Genomic DNA, 21,435 nt, shown 5'->3' on the forward strand with positions numbered 1-21,435 from the left:
TGGTCTCACGAACTAAAAAACAGATCAAATACATCTCGGGTAAAGGAGGATGTGGGATGTCGTCTCACGAACTTAAAAACAGACCCATTAAATCTCGGGCAAAGTTGACATAGCTATTCTTTGTATGTCCCTTTTGATCACGTACATGTATATCCTCGCGTTTCTACGTTTATGTGTTTGAACATCCCTGGTATTCGAATGTTTATGTTTCAGCATTCCTAATGAAGGTAAATGTGGAAAATCACTTTGGGCGCTCGTAATATACAAAATGTTTTTATTTCATTCAAACATATGTGCATACATTTTGAAGGATAATTATGATAACACATACTTAACATAATTATGTGATTACTAAAGATTTATCAGGATTCATTTTTCAGTTTGATTTATGATACAAGCGATTACTTAACACACAAGGACATGTTAAGTGTCATAAAAGGACATGTTGGGTATAAGACCACGAGACAGAAGTAATCTAAAGGGCAAGGTCAAGAATTTTTGCATACGCGTTTATTGTACAAGAGAACTTATTATTAAACAAAACACACATTTTCTTAATCAGAGATGCATGTATGAAGTTGATTGTTTACATAATGGTATAACCTACTCGTGGTTTTAATACTAATACCAAATGTATTCTTAGTCTAGCTTAGAATGTTAAAATATAGGCTTGTCAAGAATTGGTAGTTAAATACCGAGTAGTCCCGTTATATATTATTTACAAACTGGAAAAAAATATGAAACATGAACCACTGAATATCTTTTTTGTACCCTGCGAACGCGTTGCGGGGGACATAGAAATACTAGGAGTCTAGGCTTCCATCCGTGCGTCCATCATGTCTTGTTAGCGCTCTCATGTGTACACTTTTTGCCATTTTTTGATAACTTATATCATATAAAATTGAGAATGGAAATTGGGAATGTGTCCTCACAAGGCCACAAATGGGTCTTCAACATAGCGAGAAAATCCCGCACCTGGAAGCAAAATGTGTACTAGTTCAAGTTCAATGTAAATGGACGTCACACTAAACTCCGAAACATATAAATGAACTAAAATTTAGAGGCTTCTAACTTGGGACAGGCGCAAAAATACGGCAGGGTTAAACATGTTTTGTGAGTATGTTTGTTTTTTTTTATGTCTTAGACGAGTTCGAAAATCAGTGCCCTTCAATCAATTTTAAAATAGTTATGCCCCTTTGATATATTAGTTATATGGACAATTGCATCGTTAGCGCTCTCTTGTGTACAATTCTTAACACATTTTTATGAAACTTATATCATAGGTTTATATCGGCAATATCTTGGACGAGTTCGATATCAGAGTCGATCAATTTTTTTTAAAAGAGATATGCCACTTGGAAATATTGATTAGATAGAAAATTGCAATATTAGCGCTCTAATGAGTACAATTCTTGACAGAATTTTATAAAACTTACATCATAGGTTTATATCAGCAATGTCTTTGATTTGTTCGAAAATTAGTGCTAACTGACCAATTTTTTCAAAAGAGTTATGCCCCTTAGAAATATTAATTAAATGGAAAATTGCCTGATGAGCTCTCTAATGTATACAATTCTTGTTAGATTTTTATGAAATCTATATTAAACAATGTAGGTTCATATCATCAATGCTTTTGGCGAGTTGGAAAATCAGTGCCGATCAATTATTTTCAAAAGAGGTATGCCCTTTGAAATATTGATTATATGGAAAATTGAATTGTTAGCACTCTCATATATACAATTCTTGCCAGATTTATATGAAATTCTTATTACAAGTTTATATCATCAATGTCTCAGACAAATTTAAAAATAAGTGCCGATCAATTGTTTTTAAAAGCTATGTCCCTTGGATATATTGATTATATGGAAAATTGCGTTGTTTTAGCGCTCTCATGTGTACAATTCTTGCCTGAATCTTATGAAACTTACATTATAGGTTTATATCAGCAATGTCTTTAACACTTTCGACAATTAGTGCTGATCATATTTTTAACGAGTTATGCCATCGGATAAATTAATTATAACGTCATTTGCATTGCATTTGCTCTGACGCCTTTTTTTTTTATATATTTTTCAAATTGTATTGAAGAACAAAAAAAGTGTTTTACTTAGTTATTGCCCATGGATAGATAAAATATGTGTAACGCGGGGTACATTAGAAATCTATTCTTTTATAATAATTGGTGTTAAACTTTCAGTGCATGGCAAATATTTCATGGATATTAAGGGTAAAATCAGCAATTGTTATATACGTTATATCAATTCAATTCAAATCTTTATTGCAGTTACAGCATACAATTATAGCATGCGACACAACATAACAAAATGAAAACAAACAATATCAACAAGATCATTTACATACATGCACAATGAAAGTCCCCTGTTCTCAGTTCTGTAGACTGTTTTTAAAAGGACCAAAGTTCATTTCCCTGAATGTGTGACCATTGGTTGAGTATAAAGGCAACAGTAGTATACCGCTGTTCGAAACTCATAAATCGATAGAGATAAAAACAAATCCGGGTTACAAACTAAAATTGTGGGAAACACATCAAATATAAGAGGAAAACAACAACACAACAAAAACACAACATTAAAATGTAACATACACAGAAACGAACTATAATATAACAATGGCCATTTTCCTGACTTGGTACAGGACATTTTAAGAAAAAAATTGTGGGTTGAACCTGGTTTTGTGGCATGCCAAACCTCCTGCATTTATTGTAACGTCAAACACAACACCAAAAAGACAACATCACATGACAGGACCACAATACAAATAAATGGGAGAACATATATGACAAAGAAACACACGAATAATAGCTAACAAAAGGTACTAGGCTTAAAATTCTATTCGCCAGACGTGCGTCTTGTCCACACAAGACCAACCAGTGACGCTTAGATGAAAAACAAGTACAAAGCTGAAGAGCACCGAGGACCAAAACTTCCAAAAAGTTGCGCCTAACACGGCCAGGGTTTTCTGCCTGGGACAAGAACATCCTTATTATTTAGAATAATTTATAATTTTGCAAACATTAAATGTAATTTTATCAATATCATTTAAATGTAAAGTGTGTACATGTATTTTCATTCATAAAAAAAAACTTTTATAATATTACTGTTAAAATCTAAACATGAAAACAAATGCATATCATCTTCAACTTTTATAAAATTGAGAATGGAAATGGGGAATGTGTCAAAGAGACAACAACCCGACCATAGAGCAGACAACAGCCGAAGGCCACTAATGGGTCTTCAATGCAGCAAGAAACTCCCGCACCCGGAGGCGTCCTTCAGCTGGCCCCTAAACAAATATGTATACTAGTTCAGTGATAATTGACGTCATACTAAACTCCAAATTATACACAAGAAACTAAAATTAAAAATGATACAAGACTAACAATTGTCAGAGGCCTCTGACTTAGGACAGGCGCAAAAATGCGGCGGGGTTAAACATGTTTTTTGAGATCTCAACCCTCCCCCTATACCTCTAGCCAATGTAGAAAAAACAAACGTACAACAGTATGCACAGTAAAGATGTCAGAATAGGAAACAAAAGAAAATAAACAAAATGACAATAATACATAAATAACAACAGACTACTAGCAGTTACTGACATGCCAGCTCCAGACCTCAATTAAACTGATTGAAAGATTATGTCTTCATCATATGAATATCAGGCACAATACCTCCTGTTAGGGGTTTAGTATTATACCATCATAAAATATATTAGAAGAACATAACCCGTGTCATGCCAAGAACTGGTTTTAGAATAAATATGTTTAAATCCGATGCAAAGACCCAATATCAATATTAAAGCCAAACTATGCAATCTTTAATGACCTGACAACAGTATCGTAACTATATCCCTTTTTAATAAATCTGTTTAAAGGTTTTGTTAGCTTTTGAGGTGAATACTGACATTTTTATGCTGTGTAAAGAATATTACCATAAAAGATTGGATGTGAAATACCCGAACGTATAAGATGTTTGCATGTTGAGTTATATTTACGAATGATGTCCTTATACCGATGATAAAATTTAGTAAATGTTTTGACTAGTTTATGATATCGAAAACCCTGGTGTAATAATTTTTCAGTAATACATAAATTTTTCTCGCTAAAATCTAATACGTTGTTACATACACGAGCGAATCGTACAAGTTGAGATATATAAACACCATAAGATGGTGACAAGGGAACGTCATCATTTAAACATGGATAATTAACGATAGGAAATGAAAAATCATCTCTTTTATCATAAATTTTTGTATTAAGCTTCCCGTTAATGATATAGATATCAAGATCGATATTATTTTTAGTTTTACGTGTAATTTTTCTTCTTTTGCCGTTTTAAGATATCTTCCTTTTTCTATTAATAAATTGTGGTCACTTATTCTAAATTATGTTATCATTTTTCTTACTTCAATTTTGTAGAAGGTTAAGTAGTATTCTTCTGTATTATTTAGTTTAACATGTTCATGAATGGTGAATTTGATGTTGTCCTTTATGTCTGATATTTTATCATTTACTAGCTTTTCATAAAAAATGCTTCAATTTTAATTTTATTTGTTCTCTTATAGTTTTAGTTTTCTTATTTGAGGAATATTTCTTCAATGTGTCCTAAACTATACCTGTTTCTTCAAACATATGTTTTGAATATGAAAACCAAGAATAAATTCTCAAAGAGTCAAGGTTTTGAGACAGACCAAAGGATTCTTTCACAAGAGGATTAATGTCATCAAAATATAATCTAATTAGATACAATATAGATTGAAATTTAACATTTAGTTCTAGAGGCATGCACTCTATCTAATCAGCTTTTGCACCTAAGTTTGATGATGTTTTTCTAATACCAACTGTATATTTACAAAACTGTAGGTGTGACTCTTCTAAAGGTGGTTTATCAATGAAATAAAATGGGTCCAATGATTTTCCTGAATTATTTACTCTCTTTTGGCTCTAAATATGTTATATATAGGTCTTCAAACAAGTTGCATCTAAATTATATAAAGCTATAGATTTAACTTGCGAATTTAACTGCTATATTATTCAATAAAATAGTATATGACTTTATATATGTTCATAGCAAAGAAAACTTACTTCAATCATTTACACTATTTCATATTTAAGAAAATTCGTAAAAGATTTGATTGATTGATTGATTATTTGGTGTTTAAAGCCACTTTCATCACGTTTTGCTTTTTCGTGGAGGCGATGTTTTATTGATAGATGAAGATCGGAGTGCCCGGAGAGAACCACTGACCTTTGGCAAGAAAACTGGCAATTTTAGTCAATAAAGATTGGAGTCGAACGGACCTGCCGCTTGCGTTGTTCAAACAGAAAATTGCAATTTGGACAGGCTAAATAAACAAATTAGACCACTTAGCCACCGAGGGCCCTCTATAATGTGAAAAGGGCGTTACATTTTGCTTACATATATATTGGGATATATGTTTACACAGTAGGTGGCACTTTTGGAACAGAAGCACCAGAAAAAGATATTCTATTAAACGGATTTGTTTTCTCTTTTTTCCCTTAGATATGTCAGAGAATGGTTAGGATGTATGTCAGCAGCTGGTTTCGTTAGTATAACACCCGATGATAAATACTTCATACCGGAAGCATGCAAACCTACTAATGGTTTGTTTTATTTTCTCTACTTGATACTTGTATACGCTCTTAATCTTACGCTATGTCTACTGATATAAAACTCAATGGAACAATTTCCTTAATGAAATAAAGAAAAGAATATATTGAAATAATATTTATTTACTGCCTATACATAAAGCAACTTAAACACCATAAGTATTTTTAACAGAGCGTTTAAAAAATTGTGTATATCTATAGTTATAATACGTACCGCCTTATCAATCACAATTCAATTTACTGATCCTTAATGGTAGCTCAATGTAGTGTACGGATCGCTAGCTTACTTTTCCTTATTGGTCGATCACTTACTGATCGTACGTTTAGTGATCTTGATCCTTTATTGTCGGTAAACTTACAGTCTGTTAGCTTATTAATAGCCGTTATCATACTGATCCTTAATAATCGTTAGCTTACTGATCCTTAACAGACAGACCGTGAGCTTACTGATCCTTGATAATCGTTAGCTTACTGATCCCTAATAGTAGTTAGCTTACTGATCCTTAACAGACCGTAAGCTTACTAATTCTTAATAGTTGTGAACTTACTGATCCTTAACAGACCATTAGCTTACTGATCCTTAATACTCGTTAACTTACTGATCCTTATTAGTCACTTTCTGCCTTATTGTTAGCTTACTGACCGTTATTTGTCGCAAGCGTACTGACTACTAGCTTACCGATCCTTAATGGTCATTATCTTACTGATTGTTAGCTAACTGATCCTTATTGGTCACATGCTTACTGACCGTTAGCTAACTGATCCGTATTGGTTACTAGCTTACAGATCCTTGATGGCCATTATCTTACTGATTGTTAGCTAACTGATCCGTATTGACTATTAGCTTACTGATTGCTAGCTAATTGATCCTTACTGGGCACTAGCTTACTTCTTCTTTCTAACTAATTCTTATGGGTCACTTGCTAACTGATTGCTAGCGTACTGATCCGTATTGACCTTAAGCTTACTGATAGATAGCTTACTGACCCCTTATTGGTCACTAGCTAACTGATCGCTTGCTTACTGATCTGTTTTAGTTGTTAGCTCAGTGATCGTTAGATTGGTGTCTTACACCTGATTGTAAGCATACTGGTTGTATTCAATAGCGCTAGTTTATTGCTTCATTTTAGCCGTTAGCTTACTGGTCTGTTTTGATCGCTGGTGAACTTATCCTTTTTTTCGCTACCTATGAAAGTAATATCTAATTAGCTTTTCATAACCGCCCATTTTATTTAATGTCCTAAAACACAATTGATGAAATTATTTCAGGATATGATTACAGTAACCAGTTGGGTACCTTGATGTGGTTGGACCATGACAATAAATCATGTGATAGTAAATGGATTAATGAAAATTTATTCCCTGTTGGACACAAGGAAACAGGTTTCAAATGATAAGGCCAAAGTCGTTTTATTCTTTGTTTTAAACCTACTTGCTTTGACCTTTTGTCGGTACGAGGTTAAAAGCAAACACAACATATATTTCAAAACACAAGAATTCGACTGGACTCTCCGAAAAGCATGTGTTGAATAACACAAGTCATAACTTAAACGTAAAATATGGTTTTTCAGGCCTAATTTGGACCTTCAAGTACTGACTTACTGAGTGTATGTATGTAACAACAATTCAATGGTCACAAAACCAATACACGGGATCATAGTAACATTTATAAATATGTTTCCTACGATAAACGTTGTCATTAAAAAAAATGTCAGTTCTGTTTAATTAAATTGAAATATTTGTTTTCCACGAAAATGGTTAATTCATGATTGTTGCTCTTTTTCCTTACACAGATACAATAAGAAATGTTATGGATTTTGGATGTGGACTAGGCAGTTTAACTATAAAATTAGCTGAACATTTACCAAATGCCAAAGTATACGGTGTAGATATCGACCGAAATGCTATTGAAAAAGCTAAGGAGAATAAGGCGAAGGAAAATATACCCAATGTGGAATTCGTTTTACTTGAAAATGACCACTTAGACGAATCTTGGACGAAGAAATTCGATTGGATAACTATGGTTGATGTACTGCATGACCTTCCAAATCGTAATCTAAGCATTTCAGAAATCAAACGGGTTCTGGAGGATGACGGAATTGTATCTGCAATTGATCCATGCGTAGATTTGGATCATAAAATGAATCAAGGCAACCAAACTGCTGCAATGCTGTATATGTTTAGTACATTTATTTGTCTCCCTTGTAGCATGTCACATGAACCGGCAGCTGCAAATGGCGAAGGATGGGGAGTGCAGAATAGAGCGGAATTTCTTAAATCGAAAGGTTTAAAGATTTTAGTTGACGAAAATAATGGATTGTTACAATTTCAAAAGGCATAGATATTCCGTAAAACTTAAAAACAACAAACTAACACTTGCATTATTCAGAAGTGGAGAAGTGTCTTCGCACTTTGCAAAATTTTCAATCATTTTAATCTCTTTTTAAAAAGTTATATAACATAGATTTGTTTAATCCAAAGAAAATAATCATTTCTCCTGTTGTTGAGTATATATTTGCCTACTGCTTGTATGCTCTTAAAAATTGTTGTTATTGATTTTGTTGGATTACATCTTTACATTTATCTTTTTTTTCTTCTAAAAGTTTATACCGAAAACTCAAAAACATGTTCTGTTGTCTGCGGGGTAACCAGAAACATTTTTGAGACGAACATGTTACTCTACAAACTTTGTTGACTTTCATTAGATCCAAGGTATGTATATCAAAGAAATCAGAATTGTTGTTGGCAAAAACACATCTTATTATTCGTCGACAAATCCTTTGTGTTCATACAATTGATACAAGTGGAATGTTTAAGTCATGGGATTGTAGTAAAATATGAAAAAAGTGGTATGATTGCAAATGATACAACTCTTCACCAGGGACCAAACGGCGTAGAATTTAACATCTATGGGTTACCATACGGCCTTCAACAATGAGCATAATCCATACCGCATGGTAAACAATAAAATTACAGGATTCTTGGTAAACTGAATGTTTGTACACTAAAATGAATACAGACTTACGCACTTGGTCGAATATCCATTGTTTTGAACCGCCACGGTGGTCTCGAGGTAGCGTGTTCGCCACGAGTGTTGGAGGTCGTGGGTTAGAACCCCGGCCGGGTCAAACCAAAGACTTTAAAATTGGTATTTGCTGCTTCTCCGCTTAGCACTCGGCATTAAGGAGTAAGAGCAAAGACTGGCCGGCTTGGAGTCAGAATAATGTGTCTGAGTAAGGTGACATGTCTTCCTGCGGACTGTTACCTTGAGAACTAGCACGTTAAAAATCCGGCTCAGCGTGTCAGTCTAGTACAAAGCAGGGTTAATATTCATATTATATTTATTTTAACATGTTCTCGTCCTGAATATGCATATAAATTTAACGCTGGACGTTAAGCATCATCATCATTATCATCATCATCATCATCATCATCATCATCATCATCATCATCATCATCATCATCATCATCATCATCATCATCATCATCATCATCATCATCATCATCATCATCATCATCATCATCATCATCATCATCATCATCATCATCATCATCATCATCATCATCATCATCATCATCATCATCAATTGTTTTGAACGTCGTTTACCAATAGGTATACGATTTAAAAATACCTACTGAACGCTTATTTTAATAGTTCACGACGGCGTTATAACTACTGAACGGTTATTTCAATAGGTCACAACGGCGCAATAACTACTGAACGCTTATTTCAATAGTTCACGACGGCGTAATTAGTAATTTCTACCCTGTATCATCCAATCAGAAGCCACACAAGAAATTCCAGCATCTCTGGGTAAAATGTAACATCAATAAAAAAAATCATTAAAGATACCATGCTTATAATTATATAAGCCAGACGCGCGTTTCGTCTACAGAAGACTCATTGGTGACGCACGAACTAAATAAAAGGCCAAATCAAGAACGAAAATTGAGGTACATTGAGGTGTTGTCAATATAAGCAAAGCCAGGCTGGTCTCCATAATCATTGGGTAATCCTAGACTACAAACCGAAAAGAAATATTTCCTGCTCTATATATGCTTTTCAACACTCATCTAAGGTTTCTAACTTTAATAATGTCATAATGTTTACTTTCACGGTTTGTTTTTCTGTATGAAAAGAAACACATTTGTTTGTCAACTGTTTCATCTCCCTGAAAGTGCCCCATTGCTTTATGTGCTATATATACCAGCCAGTCTAGTTAAAAACCACCATTTTGTCGATTGACAATTCTTATTGAAGATGTTAGCAGAATGATTTTATGTAGATCAGAGATAAGGAATAAAAAACAACATTTCAGATATTATATATCTTACATGAGGTTCTGGATGGGGGTCTTTATTCATTTTTTTTTCTTTAATATTTGTATACCCTTTTTCTCGGGTCGCTATTTAATTTGATCTTTTTTATTCCCTATTCTTTTATACATTAAAGCATCCGTTTATCCTCTAATCGTCCGTTTTTTGGTATTTATTCTGCACTATTTGATTATTCTCTATTCTTCTTTTTCGATATTTATTCTGCACTATTTGCCAATTATTCTCTATTCTGTAAACCCCATCTGTTCTCTGTTACATATATTTACATATACCTTATACATGTCTGTCCAGGTTTAAGAATACATGTATGTAAACTATAGGTGTTAACAAACGATCTACTAAAATTCACACACCTATTGCTATAAATGAAATATATATGTTAGCGGCAATAAATAAAATTAGGCAATAAGCTAACGTCTAGGCAGTAAGTTATTGCCTGAAATTTGCAAGCATTAAGCTTATTTCCTGTAATATGATGTTGATTATTCAACCTATTGCCAAACATCATTTCAGGCAATAAGAACTTTGGGATGTTTGCTTTATCTTCGAAATAAATGTACATTCGGTGAAATATTCTTGAAGTTAAGTATTGTGTATTATATATTCCAAATATTAATATACTTTTTTTTAACAGATCTTAAAATTTAATATTTTTCCATTTTACACAGAATCAACTTTAAAAGTATTTCTTCGTGGAATTACCAACATTCATATGTTTCAAACAAGTGATTGTATCTAATGAAAGGAGGAGGATAGATTATTCAATCTCAAATATTTTTGAAGAAAATTCGCACTTCACTGGTCGAGCTGGTTTTGGTCTGGTTAAATATAGACAAATGTAGATATGAATTTTTACTCGCGTCATTTTTCCATTGATTTCATTAGATGTTTAGCACATACTTACAACTTCTCGTCCAATCAAATTGCTTGAATTTGCCTTCTAATTTTGATAGTACATACTTTTCCCGTGTATTAAGTAAATACGCATGAATGATCACAAGGGTAAAATTTCATTGTATCGTAATCAAGATATTAAAACAAAAATTGCCACTGGCTATTTTGAAATAAAATGCTGTGTTCCAAATTAAATTAAATAGTTTGTAATTAGTTTTCACATTCATTTTTAGATATCCTGCTATTAAAATCTTTGGATCTAAAAAATGTTTATGACGATTGTAAGTTTCTTTCATTTAAATAAAGAGTAACAAATATGGTTCTTTATACCTTGATTAGAGTACAAGGCCATCTTAAAATTGTGATACTTTATCATCCATGCAATTACTTTGTACACAAAAAAGTGTGTACTTTGAAACCTTGTAAAGGGAAATAAACGCAACTTGATCTATTTCGTCATGAATTGATTCATTGATTGATTATTGCATGGTTACTCTATGTCCAGAGGCAAATATTTCATGCATGTTCAGAACGATGTCATGAATTGAAAAACCGTGATAATGTATGAAGAGAATGTGCCACCTATATATATATATTATATATATATATATACATGTTTTGATAAATAGTTTTTACTTTGAAATAAAAAAAAACATAAACCCTAGTATCTTTGATCTATTGGTAGTTGCTTTTTAATGACTATCCGCTAGACTATCTATGGGGACAAACCAGGGGCGGATCAAGCTATTTTTAAAAGGATTTCCAACCCAAAAAAAAAAGGAGGGGGGGGGGGGGGGGGGGGGGGGGGGGTTCCAAGCAAATGTCAAATTTAAAAGCATTTATTGGCCAAAAATGGGGGTTTTCCAACCCCCAACCCCTGGATCCGCCACTGCATACTATCTTTATGTTTCAAATTTGTTATAGCTTTAGTTTTACTGTGAAATTTAAAAATGTTTCCAAGACATGTAAAGCTTCCACTGCAATTTAATTATTGCCTGCTTTTGGTCAATTTGTTTTGTCATCTTATCATGTTAAGAAGTACATGATGGTAAAACACCGCTTTATATCAATGAACATGCTTACACCAGCAGCTACCATCTTTTCATTCAGGAGTCAAGGGCCTTTTAAAATCACACATTTTACAATGATACTAGTGAGTAGATTGAAACAATTTCGTTAATGAGCTCCGTTTTACAAACACCTGTGATACAAGTAGTCAGCTAAAATAAATTATCAATAGACCAATTAAAAGATTACTCGAGTTGTAAATATGTGCTAAAGTGGATAGTCTATGAAAAGGTATATACTATGAAATTTAGAGCGAGGGGCTTGCCGAAAAACATTACTAACCTAGACGTAAAACATTACTGTTAAACATTATGAAAACATATAAATGAACATTCGGTGAAATATTCCGGATGTTAATAGATATAAGAAGATGTCGTATGAGTGCCAATGAGACAACTCTCCATCCAAGTCACAATTTGTAAAAGTAAAGTATATTGTATATTATATTCCAAATATTAATATACATTAATCTAACATATCTTAAAAGTTTGGTATTTTTTCAAATTCTACACAGAATTATACGTAAAAGTATTTCTTTGTGGAATTACAAAAATTGATATGTTTCAAACAAGTGATTGTATGTAATGAAAGGAGGGGGATTGATGATTTTATCTGAAATATTTTTGAAGAAAATTGCCACTTCACTGGTCAAGTGAAAATTGTAATTAGGGAAGGGAGTAGTATTGAAACCCATCTTATCCAAAGAGTTGAACAGTAGAGGACAGGTTGATTTAATTGATTTCCAATCAAACCTAGATGGAAACTATATATTTGATAAAATCACCTAACAAACATTTGTAACAGTAGAGCCCTAGAGTCAAAATGTGCCTTAGAGGTGACTTTCGATTTAATTTATGTTTTAAAAATGTTTGGTGCGCCCCATAAACTGCAAAGTGACAATGGTCGTAAATTTAGAGCTTTGGTTATATCCGAGTTAAAACTAAAGTGGCCGGAACTAAAGAACATATTTTAAGTAGTTGACATTTTAAACTTCAGTTCTTATCATGTTATGATATACCAAATGTATTTATAAGTTTGAATAAACGTCTTTTCATTACTTGCATTTACATATGGCCTTAACATTAATACCTGGACACATTTTTCCGGATTTAAGCTAAAATCCTAGGACTTAAGAATAATGCCAGACACCATTTAGGCAATAGACTTCTTGCCTAGGCGTTAGCTTATTGCCTAGGATTTAAGCTTCACTTATTGCCGCTAACATATACAATATAACTGTCCTGTTAAAAAGGGGCAATGGCTACAAGGTATAGAAATTAATAATAGAGGATATTTTTGTTTGTTCAATCATTAAAGAAAGTGAAAAAGTGATATGATTATTTGCTTTTAGCAGCCAGTTTGTTTCAAATTTGTCAAAATAGGCAAAGAAACCTCACTAATAAATTATTCATTTGCAAGAAAATAATTCGACCGGTTTAAATCCGTATTCATGTGAACTTCAATTGAACCCCTTAGCTAGAGATGGGTAACGCATGGACTAGCCGTGTTCAGCTTTTAACAAAAAAAACATGGTAATAAAACAAGGGTTAACCATTTGATTGACTGATTCGATCTACAAAAACTCATTCTAATATAGGTAAAAATGATTATCAACAAATTTTTAACCCTATAATATGAAATCAAACAGACCTAAAAACTCGAATTGCACGAGTTTTCTTTCTATTTCTATCTATATTTATGTTTATATCGGTTTATATGACCGTCGGTAGTCTTCAGAGGTCACCTCGATTGGTAATTAAATGGCGTCTAGACTTAAAACACACGAAATGCTGATACATATTGTCGAATCCGTGCATCGTACATTTATTTATTTAAGACTTTTTATTATTTGGACAAACATTTACCATGTTATAAATCAAATATAAGAATATGAGTCATATCGGTGAACATTCTGACAGCTAATGTCCCTACAATAACTGAATAACAATAACCAAAAGAATATAACATATATCAGGTTATTTCCACGTCGGCCTTTGTTCGCTATAGAACACTAAAATATTATCTCTGTTCAATTTTTTGCGTTTAATAGCCTTGTACATTGTATTTAATTGAACACACAAATATTCGCGTGGGGAAAATGTCGTGCTTAAATGTTTACCGGTAAAAAGTAAAAATGTTCCAAAGCGTAAATTTCCGATTTTCGATAATCTAAATTAAATAAAGGAAATAACAAAAACAAATTAATATATCATGTACTGAAAAAAAACCCCAACATATTCATTAGATAACAAGCTAAATAAATTATTAAGAACATGCGGCAAAGTATATTCGACCTTACATCATAAATCAAACTAAAATATTTGGAAGTGACTAAAAAATATGTGCATTATCTAACTTAAAGTAAAGACAGGGACAAAAAAACTAAAAAGATACGTAAAGATATTCCTTCGGGGAAAAAAGTAGATCGAGGATAACCAAGGTATTATCAAAATGCAAATGTCGAAGGACAGTCAAAACCATTGCACTTAACGAGAAGATATAAAAAAAAAAACTCTACATATACTAAGAAAACTAAAGACTGAGCAATGCGACCCCCCAACCCCCAAAAAACGGAATTGGAAAGCATACCATCTATCCTACACCATATGTGGCACTCGTCGTCGTTTGTCTTTCTTCGGTAAGTACAAATTAAAAGGATACAAGTCTCGCTCGGTGATGTCACAATTGAGAAAAAGTGGACAGGATAGTGGTTACGACTGTTGGAATATATCCGCGATCAACCAACTCATAATGGTGTCCGTAAAAATTAAATATCTCAAAATCGTTACACTATTATTATTCGTGCTAATTGAAATTCCGTTTTTTTCTCAATACTCTATTGTTTATTACGTAGAAGTCCCATACTGGAACCTGAGGAATATGCAGATAGATTTTCTTCAACTGTGACGAATGGTTTTATTGCTTTAGAAATAGCAATAGGTTATAAACTAGGACTCTTTTGTTCGCTGAATGAATTTACTTCCCCAGTTACAACAACAGAGCTCGCTATATCATGCAAATTGAAAGAAAGGTAGGAAAATACATGATATATCTTAGATTTTAATGTACTCATAACACTTACAAATTTATCAGAAAGGTGGGGGTGGGGGAAGTGGAATGTGGAATGTGGTCTCACGAACTAAAAAACAGATCAAATACATCTCGGGTAAAGGAGGATGTGGAATGTCGTCTCACGAACTTAAAACAGACCCATTAAATTTCGGGCAAAGTTGACATAGCTATTCTTTGTATGTCCCTTTTGATCACGTACATGTATATCCTCGCGTTTCTACGTTTACGTTTCTACGTGTTTGAACATCCCTGATATTCGAATGTTTATGTTTCAGCGTTCCTAATGAAGGTAAATATGAGAAATCACTTTGGGCGCTCGTAATATACAAAATGTTTTTATTTCATTCAAACATATGTGCATACATTTTGAAGGATAATTATGATAACACATACTTAACATAATTATGTGATTACTAAAGATTTATCAGGATTCATTTTTCAGTTTGATTTATGATACAAGCGATTACTTAACACACAAGGACATGTTAAGTGTCATAAAAGGACATGTTGGGTATAAGACCACGAGACAGAAGTAATCTAAAGGGCAAGGTCAAGAATTTTTGCATACGCGTTTATTGTACAAGAGAACTTATCATTAAACAAAACACACATTTTCTTAATCAGAGATACATGTATGAAGTTGATTATTTACATAATGGTATAACCTACTCGTGATTTTAATATTAATACCAAATGTATACTTAGTCTAGCTTAGAATGTTAAAATATAGGCTTGTCAAGAATTGGCAGTTAAATACCGAGTAGTCCCGTTATATATTATTTACAGACGGGAAAAATTATGAAACATGAACCACTGATTATCTTTTTTGTACCCCGGGAACGCGTTGCGGGGGACATAGAAATACCAGGAGTCTAGGCGTCCATCCATGCGTCCATCATGACTTGTTAGCGCTCTCATGTGTACACTTCTTGCGAGATTTTTCAAGTTGTATTGAAGAACAAAAAAAGTGTTTTATTTAGTTATTGCCCATGGATAGATAAATTATGTGTAACGCGGGGGACATTAGAAATCTGTTCTTTTATAATAATTGGTGTTTATTAAACTTTCAGTGCATAGCAAATATTTCATGGATATTAAGGGTAAAATCAGCAATTGTTATATACGTTATATAAATTCAATTCAAATCTTTATTGCAGTTACAGCATACAATTATAGCATGCGACACAACATAACAAAACGAAAACAAACAATATCAACAAGATCATTTACATACATGCATAATGAAAGTAAATTTTTCAAGAGTCTCCTGTTCTCAGTTCTATAGACTGTTTTTAAAAGGACCAAAGCGTATTTCCCTGAATGTGTGACCAATGGTTAAGTATAAAGGCAACAGTAGTATACCGCTGTTCGAAACTCATAAATCGATAGAGATAAAAACAAATCCTGGTTACAAACTAAAACTGAGGGAAACGCATCAAATATAAGAGGAGAACAACGACACAACAAAAACACAACATTAAAATGTAACATACACAGAAACGAACTATAATGTAACAATGGCCATTTTCCTGACTTGGTACAGGACATTTTAAGAAAAAAATTGTGGGTTGAACCTGGTTTTGTGGCATGCCAAACCTCCCGCATTTATGGCAACGTCAAACACAACACCAAAACGACAACATCACATGACAGGACCACAATACAAATAAATGGGAGAACATATAGGACAAAGAAACACACGAATAATAGCTAATGAAAGGTACTAGGCTTAAAATTCAATACGCCAGACGTGCGTCTCGTCCACACAAGACCAACCAGTGACGCTAAGATGAAAAAAGTTTGAAAGCCAAAACAAGTACAAAGCTGAAGAGCACCGAGGACCAAAACTTCCAAAAAGTTGCGCCTAACACGGCCAGGGTTTTCTGCCTGGAACAAGAACATCTTTATTATTTAGAATAATTTATAATTTTGCAAACATTAAATGTAATTTTATCAATATCATTTAAATGTAAAGTGTGTACATGTATTTTCATTAATAAAAAAAAAACTTTTCTAATATTACTGTTAATATCTAAATATGAAAACAAATGCATATCATCTTCAACTTTTATGCAGTTTTATGTGTAATTTTTCTTCTCTTGCCGTTTTAAGATATCTTCCTTTTTCTATTAATAAATTGATCACTTATTCTAAATTATGTTATCATTTTTCTTACTTCAATTTTGTAGAAGGTTAAGTAGTTTTCTTCTGTATTATTTAGTTTAACATGTTCATGAATGGTGAATTTGATGTTGTCCTTTATGTCTGATATAAAATCATTTACTAGCTTTTCATAAAAAAAATGCTTCAATTTTAATTTTATTTGTTCTCTTATAGTTTTAGTTTTCTTATTTGAGGAAAATTTCTTCAATGTGTCCTAAACTATACCTGTTTCTTCAAACATATGTTTTGAATATGAAAACAAAGAATAAATTCTCAAAGAGTCAAGGTTTTGAGACAGACCAAAGGATTCTGTCACAAGAGGAGTAATGTCATCAAAATATAATCTAATTAGATACAATATAGATTGAAATTTAATATTTAGTTCCAGCGACATGCACTCTATCTAATCAGCTTTTGCACCTAAGTTTGATGATGTTTTTCTATTACCCAATGTATAATTACACAACTGTAGGTGTGACTCTTCTAAAGGTGGTTTATCAATGAAATAAAATGGGTCCAATGATTTTCCTGAATTATTTACTCTCTTTTTGGCTCTAAATATGTTATATATAGGTCTTCAAACAAGTTGTGTCTGAATTATATAAAGCTATAGATTTGACTTATGAATTAAAGAGGTTATTTGCGAATTTAACTGCTATATTATTCAATAAAATAGTAAATGACTTCATATATGTTCATAGCAAAAATAACTTACTTCATTCATTTACACTATTTCATATTTCAGAAAAGATTTGATTGATTGATTGATTGTTTTGTGATTAAAGCCACTTTCATCACGTTTTGCTTTTTCGTGGAGGCGATTTTTTATTGATGAGTGTCCGGAGAGAACCACTGACCTTTGGCAAGAAAACTGGCAATTTTAGTCAATAAAGATTGAAGTCGAACGGACTTGCCGCGTGCGTTGTTCAAACACAAAATTTCAATTTGGACAGGCTAAATAAACAAATTAGACCACTTAGCCATCGAGGGCCCTCTATAATGTGAAAAGGGCGTTACATTTTGCTTACATATATATTGGGATATATGTTTACACAGTAGGTGGCACTTTTGGAACAGAAGCACCAGAAAAAGATATTCTATTAAACGGATTTGTTTTCTCTTTTTTCCCTTAGATATGTCAGAGAATGGTTAGGATGTATGTCAGCAGCTGGTTTCGTTAGTATAACACCCGATGATAAATACTTCATACCGGAAGCATGCAAACCTCATACAGAATCGAGTAAACTCGCCAGTGTTTTTCCGCATATAGCTGCGAATACCTCCTCAGTATTAGAATGTTTCAAAGAGGACGGACCAAAAGGTAAACTATATCCCACTTTTCACTTATTACTTTGGTCCTGTTGGACTTCTCTCTCATTGACGCCTACCAAACATGGTTTGTTTTATTTTCTCTACTTGATACTTGTATACGCTCTTAATCTTACGCTATGTCTACTGATATAAATCTCAATGGAACAATTTCCTTAATGAAATAAAGAAAAGAATATATTGAAATAATATTTATTTACTGTCTATACATATAGCATCTTAAACACCATAAATATTTTTAACAGAGCGTTTAAAAAATTGTGTATATCTATAGTTATAATACGTACCGCCTTATCAATCACAATTCAATTTACTGATCCTTAATGGTAGCTCAGTGTAGTGTACGGATCGATAGCTTACTTTTCCTTATTGGTCGATCACTTACTGATCGTACGTTTAGTGATCTTGATCCTTTATTGTCGGTAAACTTACAGACTGTAAGTTTATTAATAGTCGTTATCTTACTGATCCTTAATAATCGTTAGCTTACTGATCCTTAACAGACAGACCGTGAGCTTACTGATCCTTAATAATCGTTAGCTTACTGATCCCTAATAGTAGTTAGCTTACTGATCCTTAACAGACCGTAAGCTTACTAATCCGTAATAGTCGTGAACTTACTGATCCTTAACAGACCATAAGCTTACTGATCCTTAATAGTCGTTAACTTACTGATCCTTATTAGTCACTTTCTGCCTTATTGTTAGCTTACTGACCGTTATTTGTCACAAGCGTACTGACTACAAGCTTACCGTTCCTTAATGGTCATTATCTTACTGATTGTTAGCTAACTGATCCTTATTGGTCACTAGCTTACTGACCGTTAGCTAACTGATCCGTATTGGTTACTAGCTTACAGATCCTTGATGGCCATTATCTTACTGATTGTTAGCTAACTGATCCGTATTGACTATTAGCTTACTGATTGCTAGCTAACTGATCCTTACTGACACTAGCTTACTTCTTCTTTCTAACTAATTCTTATGGGTCACTTGCTAACTGATTGCTAGCGTACTGATCCGTATTGACCTTTAGCTTACTGATCGATATCTTACTGACCCCTTATTGGTCACTAGCTAACTGAATGCTTGCTTACTGATCTGTTTTAGTGGTAAGCTCTGTGATCGTTAGATTGGTGTCTTACACCTGATTGTAAGCATACTGGTTGTATTTAATAGCGCTAGTTTATTGCTCCGTTTTAGCCGTTAGCTTACTGGTCTGTTTTGATCGCTGGTGAACTTATCCTATTTTTCGCTACCTATGAAAGTAATACTTAGTTAGCTTTTCATAACCGCCCATTTTATTTAATGTCCTAAAATACAATTGATGAAATTATTTCAGGATATGATTACAGTAACCAGTTGGGTATCTTGATGTGGTTGGACCATGACAATAAATCATGTGATAGTAAATGGATTAATGAAAACTTATTCCCTGTTGGACACAAGGAAACAGGTATCAAATGATAAGGCCAAAGTCGTTTTATTATTTGTTTTAAACCTACTTGCTTTGTCGGTACGAGGTTAAAAGCAAACACAACATATATTTCAAAACACAAGAATTAGACTGGACTCTCCGAAAAGCATGTGTCGAATAACACAAAGTCATAACTTAAACGTAAAATATGGGTTTTCAGGCCTAATTTGGACCTTCAAGTACTTACTTACTGAGTGTATGTATGTAACAACAATTCAATGGTCACAAAACCAATACACGGGATCATAGTAACATTTATAAATATGTTTCCTACGATAAACGTTGTCATTAAAAAAAATGTGTGATGTAGATGTCAGTTCTGTTTCATTAAATTGAAATATTTTTTTTCCACGAAAATGGTTAATTCATGATTGTTGCTCTTTTTTTTTTTACACAGATACAATAAGAAATGTTATGGATTTTGGATGTGGACTAGGCAGTTTAACTATAAAATTAGCTGAACATTTACCAAATGCCAAAGTATACGGTGTAGATATCGACCGAAATGCTATTGAAAAGCTAAGGAGAATCACGCGAAGGAACAAATACCCAATGTCGAATTCGTTGTACTTGAAAATGACCACTTAGACGAATCTTGGACGAAGAAATTCGATTGGATAACTATGGTTGATGTACTGCATGACCTTCCAAATCCAAGTCTTTCCATTACAGAAATCAAACGGGTTCTGGAGGATGACGGAATTGTATCTGCAATTGATCCATGCGTCCATTCGGATCATAAAATGAATCAAGGCAACCAAACTGCTGCAATGCTGTATATGTTTAGTACATTTATTTGTCTCCATTGTAGCATGTCACATGAACCGGCAGCTGCAAATGGCGTAGGATGGGGAGTGCAGAATAGAGCGGAATTTCTTAAATCGAAAGGTTTAAACATTTTAGGTGACGAACATAATGGATTGTTACAATTTCAAAAGGCATAGATATTCCGTAAAACTTAAAAAACAACAAACTAACACTTGCATTATTTAGAAGTGGAGAAGTGTATTGGCACTTTGCAAAATTTTCACTCATATTAATCTCTTTTTTTAAAAGTTATATAACATAGATTTGTTTAATCCAAAGAAAATAATCAGTTTCTCTTGTTGTTGAGTATATATTTGCCTACTGCTTGTATGCTCTTAAAAATTGTTGTTATTGATTTAGTTGGATTACATCTTTACATTTATCTTTTTTTTTCTTCTAAAAGTTTATACCGAAAACTCTAAAATATGTTCTGTTGTCTGCTGGGTAACCAGAAACATTTTTGAGACGAACATGTTACTCTACAAACTTTGTTGACTTTCATTAGATCCAAGGTATGTAAATCAAAGAAATCAGAATTGTTGTTGGCAAAAACACATCTTATTATTCGTCGACAATCCTTTGTGTTCAATCAATTGATATAAGTGAAATGTTTAAGACATGGAATTGTAGTAAAATATAAA

The 21,435-nt window shown here is 33.0% G+C and overlaps 1 pseudogene; it reads left to right on the forward strand.

Moving 5' to 3' along the window:
* The first annotated feature begins 221 nt into the window (after positions 1-221).
* On the forward strand, positions 222-21,088 carry LOC127721050 (S-adenosylmethionine-dependent methyltransferase Rv2258c-like; annotated as a pseudogene).
* The last annotated feature ends 347 nt before the right edge of the window (positions 21,089-21,435 follow it).

Source organism: Mytilus californianus, unplaced genomic scaffold (genome assembly GCF_021869535.1).
Source record: "Mytilus californianus isolate M0D057914Y unplaced genomic scaffold, xbMytCali1.0.p SCAF_12, whole genome shotgun sequence".
Taxonomy (NCBI): domain Eukaryota; kingdom Metazoa; phylum Mollusca; class Bivalvia; order Mytilida; family Mytilidae; genus Mytilus; species Mytilus californianus.